Below are 8,774 nucleotides of genomic sequence, written 5' to 3'. Positions count from 1 at the left end.
ACAAATTTAGGTAATCCATCATCTACAGTCCATAATATAACAAGATTCAGAGAATCTGGAGAACTTTCTACACGTAATCGGCAAGGCCGAAAACCAACTTTGAATGCCGTGACCTTTGATCCCTCCGGTGGCACTGCATTAAAAACCAACATCATTGTGTAAAGGATCTTACAGCGTGGGCTCAGGAACACTTCAGAAAACCATTGTCAGTTAACACAGTTCATCGCTACATCTACAAGTGCAAGTTAACTCAACCATGCAAAGTGAAAGCCATACATCAACAACATCCAGAAACACCACCGCCTTCTCTGGGCCGAGCTCATTTGAAATGGACAGACACAAAGTGGAAAAGGGTGCTGTGGTCTGATGAGTCCACATTTCAAACTGTTTTTGGAAATCATGGACGTCGTGTCCTCCGGACAAAAGAGGAAAAAGACCATCCAGGTTGTTACCAGCGCAAAGTTCAGTAGCCAGCATCTGTGATGGTATAGGGAGTGTGTTAGTGCTCATGGCATGGGCAACTTACACATCTGTGATGGCGCCATCAATGCTGAAAGGTACATTCAGGTTTTGGAGCAACACATGCTGCCATCCAAGCAATGTCTTTTTCAGGGACGTCCCTGCTTATTTCAGAAAGACAATGCCAAGCCACATTCTGCACGTGTTGCAACAGCGTGGCTTCGTAGTAAAAGAGTGCAGATACTAGACTGGCCTGTCTGCAGTCCAGACCTGTCACCCAATGAATATGTGTGGCGCATTATGAAGCGCAAAATACAACAACTGAGACCCCAGACTGTTGAACAACTAAAGTCATACATCAAGCAAGAATGGGAAAGAATTCCACCTACAAAGCTTCAACAATTAGTGTCCTCAGTTCCCAAACGCTTATTGAGTGTTTTTAGAAGGAAAGGTGATGTAACACAGTGGAAAACATACCACTGTCCCAGCTTTTTTGAAATGTGTTGCAGGCATCCATTTCAAAATGAGTAAATATTTGCACAAAAACAATAAAGTTTATCAGTTTGAACATTAAATATCTTGTCTTTGTGGTGTATTCAATTGAATATAGGTTGAAGAGGATTTGCAAATCGTATTCTGTTTTTATCTACATTTTACACAATGTCCCAACTTCATTGGAATTGGGGTTGTTAAGTAGAGTGCAGACTAACTCAGATATCTTCAGAATCAGTGCAGACAAAAACTCAGGCTTCATCCTTGGTATCTGTGCAGATTTAAAGTGCACACAAACACCCAGACCTTGTCTTTGGTATTGGTGCAGATTTAAAGTGCACTCCACTGAGGGAGAATGCAAAACATAAATCTTCTCCAGAGCAAAAATAGAGTATTTACAAGACAGCTGGACTAGAGGGAAAACTGGGCACTGTAGCCTCGTCTGGGGGAGGCACTAAAGGGGTAAAATACGATGCATATGAAGTCATTTCTCTACTTCTGGGTGAGGAACCATGACATTTTCAATGGGTTTTTGGGCAAATTACATGCAAACAAAGTGAAAATGCAAAGAAAAAGTGACAATGCAGTGGGAAAGTGGACATGTGTTGCAGTTTGTTTATGACCTGGAGCAAAAACGTGTCAAGGCGGTTTTGCAGGCGAGAGAACAGAGCTACTCTTGTTAGTTGTGTACGCTAACACTTACCAACACGACATCTCCCACTCGCTTCGTCTTCTCCACTGGGAACTGGAAAAAAAAACTTTTTGCGACTGCTTTGGTGATTGCAGCCAAAAACAAAACAGTACAGTATTTTTCCGTGTGAACTTATCCTGTGTACGAGGTCTGTCCAAAAAGTATCAGACCTTTTTATTTTTTGCAAAAACCATATGGATTTGAATCACATGTGATTGCATCAGCCAAGCTTGAACCTTCATGCGCATGCGTGAGTTTTTTCATGCCTGTCGGTTGCGTCATTCGCCTGTGAGCAGGCTTTATGTGAGCAGTGGTCCACCCCTCTCGTCGGATTTTTATTGTGAATAAATGTCTGAACGATTTGGAGCTTTGCTGCATCAATTTGTTTCCAAAAACTGTGAGAGACCTCCAGGTGGACACCGTTCAGAAAATGAATATGGCTTTCAGGGACGATTTTGTGGGGATTACACAGATTAAGGAGTGTTACTGCCGCTTTAAGGACGGCCCACAACTGCTGAGAGCGCATCGCGCTCCCAGCACCAATCGACAGGCTGAATCAACCAGATCATTTCCAACGTGAAGGCTTTGTTGATCCGGGACGTCGTCTGACTTCCACAAAAAAAGGAAAAAGGCATGGACATCAGCACTTTTTTGGCACATTCCACTGTTAAAGGAGTTTTTTTCATGGAAAGAAAAGCGGACGGATGCGCCACCGTGCCGTTCATGGCGCGGGACAAAACCACCTCCGTGTTGGTCTCACAGGACGGCTTTCAGATGGCTTTCAGACGGCTGTCGGTGGGTTTTTAGTCGTGTGACTAACTGAGAAATTGTGGATGAGCCTGGACATGCCAGAACATGTCCTGTGAGGCTTCATCACGGCGTTGCTTTGCACCATGCGGCTCCACTGCGACGCGCGTAATTCCTCCGCTCCTCTTTCCATGACAAAAACTCCTGTAACAGTGGAATGTGCCGTTCATTTCCAAACTGGACGCTGTGTTTTATCCGGGACGTCCTCTGACTAGCACAGGAATTGCGGAAGACGTGGACATCAGCACTTTTTCGGCACATTGAGACAGTTGTGTGGAGGAATTCCGCGCATGGCGCAAAGCAACGCCGTGATGATTGTGTATATTGTGAAAAAAAAAATCATGCCTGAGTCACATGCAGAAAAGTTTATTCCATTAAATGTTCAAACACTTTCAGAACTGTCTTAAGATTCTGTTTCCTCATGAGTTGGCTTTCTGTTTTTTTTTTTGTTTGTTTGTTTGTTTTGTTTTTTGTGTCTGCCCTTTTAAGAACCATCATCAATAACCTCCCACAGATCTGGTAAATACAGTCTTTTTTTTAAATTTTGCATTAAGTGTTTGTACATATGTTGTTATATTTTCCTGCTGCAAAACAAAATTTTATTGTGTGGAACAGTGAAAGGTCTGTAATAACAGTGATCATCTTCTGCTTATTTTCTTTTTAAGGAAAGTCAAAAGGAAACAGGTGATAATTATTTGGTCCCACCAAATAATAAAGTCATGAATAATGAGTCACATATAAATTTGACAGTGATTATTCGAATAGTGGATTTATGAAAACTATAGTGCCTGATGTGTCAGTGACTGAAATTTCACCGGGGTGAGCCCACAATGCGACAGCCCGAGATCTTCACGCATTTCAAGCTTCAATGTCTGTGAATTTGTGTGGTCAGACACAGACATTATGAAGAGAAATCCTGTGACGTCATACATGGCGACATGATGAGTAAAAAAAACAAACAAAAATGGTCATGGGATTCATGGTGCCAAAAGGATCGTGTCTGGATCTTGCGTTTACTTCCCCAAGGCTGGCACAGGTAGGGAGCTGGGAAGTGTTGGAGGATTCACTGGGAAGTGACCACTTTCCTGTCCTCAGCCGGTTCAGTAGGTCAGTGCCAGTGGATCTTGGGGAAAGAATTGCCAGGCTTAATTTTTCTCTGGCTAACTGGGCGAGATTCAGTGAGGGTACAGTGACAGGTATAGAAGGCATTGATAGTGTGGATGAGTTGTGTGATTCCTTTACAACAATGATTATGAAGGTTGCATCGGAAACAATTCCCTGTAGGAAAAATTTTGGAAATTGTGCTATCATTCCCTGGTGAAATAAGGAGTGTGATAGGGCAGTGAAAAGAAGAAAACAGGCTTTTGCTAGGGTGTGGAAATACCTCACACTGGAAAATGTTGAATTTAAGTGGTGTAGAGCAATGGGAAGGAAACCAATAAAAGCAGAAAAGAAAAAATGCTGGAGACAGTTTTGTAGCACCCTTGGTCCAGACACCCCTGTTCAGCAGTTGTGGAGCAGGATCCACCGGATGTCTGGAAAGTATGTGAGCTCAGCCATGCCATTTCTTCGTGATGGGCATAAGGAAGTGCTTAATTGTAAAGAAAAGGCCAGACATGTGTGTTAAGACCTTTCAGGATGTTCATAACTCAAGGTATCAAGGAGAAGACATACTTAGACATACATACTTAGACATACTTCCGCACCGTGGAAAATTCTACAGCTAGCCAGGCCCCTGTAGTCGGTGCGGACCAAGGTAGCTTAGCCGCCGTTAGTTCCCCCCTGGCAGACCCCGTGCAGTCGTGAAGGCAGGCTGACTGGGTGACTGTGAGGAGGAAGCGTAGCCCTAAACAGAAGCCCCGTGTACACCGTCAACCCGTTCACATCTCTAACCGTTTTTCCCCACTCGACGATACACTCGCCGAGGATCAAACTCTGGTTATTGGCGACTCTGTTTTGAGAAATGTGAAGTTAGCGACACCAGCAACCATTGTCAATTGTCTTCCGGGGGCCAGAGCAGGCGACATCGAAGGACATTTGAAATTGCTGGCTAAGGCTAAGCGTAAATTTGGTAAGATTGTAATTCACGTCGGCAGTAATGACACTCGGTTACGCCAATCGGCGGTCACTAAAATTAACATTGAATCGGTGTGTAACTTTGCAAAAACAATGTCGGACTCTGTTGTTTTCTCTGGGCCCCTCCCCAATCAGACCGGGAGTGACATGTTTAGCCGCATGTTCTCCTTGAATTGCTGGCTGTCTGAGTGGTGTCCAAAAAATGAGGTGGGCTTCATTGATAATTGGCAAAGCTTCTGGGGAAAACCTGGTCTTGTTAGGAGAGACGGCATCCATCCCACTTTAGAGGGAGCAGCTCTCATTTCTAGAAATCTGGCCAATTTTTTGGGATCCTCCAAACTGTGACTGTCTAGCGTTGGGACCAGGAGGCAGAGCTGTGGTCTTATACACCTCTCTGCAGCTTCTCTCCCCCTGCCATCCCCCTATTACCCCATCCCCGTAGAGACGGTGCCTGCTCCCAGACCACCAATAACTAGCAAAAATCTATTTAAGCATAAAAATTCAAAAAGAAAAAATAATATAGCACCTTCAATTGCACCACAGACTAAAACAGTTAAATGTGGTCTATTAAACATTAGGTCTCTTTCTTCTAAGTCCCTGTTGGTAAATGATATAATAATTGATCAACGTATTGATTTATTCTGCCTAACAGAAACTTGGTTACAGCAGGATGAATATGTTAGTTTAAATGAGTCAACACCCCCGAGTCACACTAACTGTCAGAATGCTCGTAGCACGGGCCGGGGCGGAGGATTAGCAGCAATCTTCCATTCCAGCTTATTAATTAATCAAAAACCTAGACAGAGCTTTAATTCATTTGAAAGCTTGTCTCTTAGTCTTGTCCATCCAAATTGGAAGTCCCAAAAACCAGTTTTATTTGTTATTATCTATCGTCCACCTGGTCGTTACTGTGAGTTTCTCTGTGAATTTCAGACCTTTTGTCTGACTTAGTGCTTAGCTCAGATAAGATAATTATAGTGGGCGATTTTAACATCCACACAGATGCTGAGAATGACAGCCTCAACACTGCATTTAATCTATTATTAGACTCTATCGGCTTTGCTCAAAAAGTAAATGAGTCCACCCACCACTTTAATCATATTTTAGATCTTGTTCTGACTTATGGTATGGAAATAGAAGACTTAACAGTATTCCCTGAAAACTCCCTTTTGTCTGATCATTTTTTAATAACATTTACATTTACCCTGATGGACTACCCTGCAGTGGGGAATAAGTTTCATTACACTAGAAGTCTTTCAGAAAGCGCTGTAACTAGGTTTAAGGATATGATTCCTTCTTTATGTTCTCTAATGTCATATACCAACACAGAGCAGAGTAGCTACCTAAACTCTGTAAGGGAGTTAGAGTATCTTGTCAATAGTTTTACATCCTCATTGAAGACAACTTTGGATGCTGTAGCTCCTCTGAAAAAGAGAGCTTTAAATCAGAAGTGTCTGACTCCGTGGTATAACTCACAAACTCGTAGCTTAAAGCAGATAACCCGTAAGTTGGAGAGGAAATGGCGTCTCACTAATTTAGAAGATCTTCACTTAGCCTGGAAAAAGAGTTTGTTGCTCTATAAGAAAGCCCTTCGTGAAGCTAGGACATCTTTCTACTCATCACTAATTGAAGAAAATAAGAACAACCCCAGGTTTCTTTTCAGCACTGTAGCCAGGCTGACAAAGAGTCAGAGCTCTATTGAGCTGAGTATTCCATTAACTTTAACTAGTAATGACTTCATGACTTTCTTTGCTAACAAAATTTTGACTATTAGAGAAAAAATTACTCATAACCATCCCAAAGATGTATCGTTATCTTTGGCTGCTTTCAGTGATGCCGGTATTTGGTTAGACTCTTTCTCTCCGATTGTTCTGTCTGAGTTATTTTCATTAGTTACTTCATCCAAACCATCAACATGCTTATTAGACCCCATTCCTGCCAGGCTGCTCAAGGAAGTCCTGCCATTATTTAATGCTTCAATCTTAAATATGATCAATCTATCTTTGTTAGTTGGTTATGTACCACAGGCCTTTAAGGTGGCAGTAATTAAACCATTACTTAAAAAGCCATCACTTGACCCAGCTATCTTAGCTAATTATAGGCCAATCTCCAACCTTCCTTTTCTCTCAAAGATTCTTGAGAGGGTAGTTGTAAAACAGCTAACTGATCACCTGCAGAGGAATGGTCTATTTGAAGAGTTTCAGTCAGGTTTTAGAATTCATCATAGTACAGAAACAGCATTAGTGAAGGTTACAAATGATCTTCTTATGGCTTCGGACAGTGGACTTATCTCTGTGCTTGTTCTGTTGGACCTCAGTGCTGCTTTTGATACTGTTGACCATAAAATTTTATTACAGAGATTAGAGCATGTCATAGGTATTAAAGGCACTGCGCTGCGGTGGTTTGAATCATATTTGTCTAATAGATTACAGTTTGTTCATGTAAATGGGGAATCTTCTTCACAGACTAAAGTTAATTATGGAGTTCCACAAGGTTCAATTTTATTCACTTTATACATGCTTCCCTTGGGCAGTATTATTAGACGGTATTGCTTAAATTTTCATTGTTACGCAGATGATACCCAGCTTTATCTATCCATGAAGCCAGAGGATACGCACCAATTAGCTAAACTGCAGGATTGTCTTACAGACATAAAGACATGGATGACCTCTAATTTCCTGCTTTTAAACTCAGATAAAACTGAAGTTATTGTACTTGGCCCCACAAATCTTAGAAGCATGGTGTCTAACCAGATCGTTACTCTGGATGGCATTTCCCTGATCTCTAGTAATACTGTGAGAAATCTTGGAGTTATTTTTGATCAGGATATGTCATTCAAAGCGCATATTAAACAAATATGTAGGACTGCCTTTTTGCATTTACGCAATATCTCTAAAATCAGAAAGGTCTTGTCTCAGAGTGATGCTGAAAAACTAATTCATGCATTTGTTTCCTCTAGGCTGGACTATTGTAATTCATTATTATCAGGTTGTCCTAAAAGTTCCCTAAAAAGCCTTCAGTTGGTTCAGAATGCTGCAGCTAGAGTACTGACGGGGACTAGCAGGAGAGAGCATATCTCACCCGTGTTGGCCTCCCTTCATTGGCTTCCTGTTAATGCTAGAATAGAATTTAAAATTCTTCTTCTTACTTATAAGGTTTTGAATAATCAGGTCCCATCTTATCTTAGGGACCTCGTAGTACCATATTACCCCATTAGAGCGCTTCGCTCTCAGACTGCGGGCTTACTTGTAGTTCCTAGGGTTTGTAAGAGTAGAATGGGAGGCAGAGCCTTCAGCTTTCAGGCTCCTCTCCTGTGGAACCAGCTCCCAATTCAGATCAGGGAGACAGATACCCTCTCTACTTTTAAGATTAGGCTTAAAACTTTCCTTTTCGCTAAGGCTTATAGTTAGGGCTGGATCGGGTGACCCTGGACCATCCCTTGGTTATGTTGCTTTAGACGTAGACTGTGTTTCATAATTATTGTATGGCCTTGCCTTGCAATGTGGAGCGCCTTGGGGCAACTGTTTGTTGTGATTTGGCGCTATACAAGAAAAAAGTTGATTGATTGATTAGACTAAGGGACGTGTTGCTGGTGGAGAACAGGTTTAAATTAGCAGGAGTGCCTGAGATGGATAGCCAGTATAATTTATATTTTTTCTTATAGAGAGTTGGAAGATGCTAGTCAAGCTGGTGCTAACACCACTCCAGGGCAGGATGGGATTACCTATAAGCTGTTGCAGCATCTGGATGAAGGGACGATGCATGAAATTTTAGCACTGTTTAATTATATCTGGGAGGAAGGAATTTGGCCAAAGGTTTCGAAGCGTGCTATTGTGGTCCCTATTCTGAAACCAGGAAAGGATCCATCCTCTGCCTCGTCTTACAGGCCAAGGAGAGGATGGTAACTAATAGACTTGTGTATTTTCTTGAAACTAGCGGTTTTTTTGTTGTAGGAAATGAAATAGGCGATGCATTGGCCAAAGAATCACTTTGCAGAGGCACTATTGACCTTCACTTTTCACTGGAGAAGCACGAATGTTATAGTATATGCAGCGGGTATCTCCAAAATCAGTGGTGGGAAGAATGGGAGGGGAAACACAGGGGTAGACTTTATTTTTCTTGTCAGCCGTCAGTTCAGGTCAGTAGGCAGCTCCGTGCTTCTTGTCGTAGGAATGAGGTTGTCTTTACTAGAATGAGACTGGGGCACTGTGGCCTTGCAGTGGGCTTGTTTAGGGTGGGTAAACGTGCT

This window comes from Thalassophryne amazonica, chromosome 14 (genome assembly GCF_902500255.1).
Source record: "Thalassophryne amazonica chromosome 14, fThaAma1.1, whole genome shotgun sequence".
In the NCBI taxonomy this organism is placed as follows: Eukaryota; Metazoa; Chordata; class Actinopteri; order Batrachoidiformes; family Batrachoididae; genus Thalassophryne; species Thalassophryne amazonica.
Note: the sequence above shows the minus strand (reverse complement) of the source record.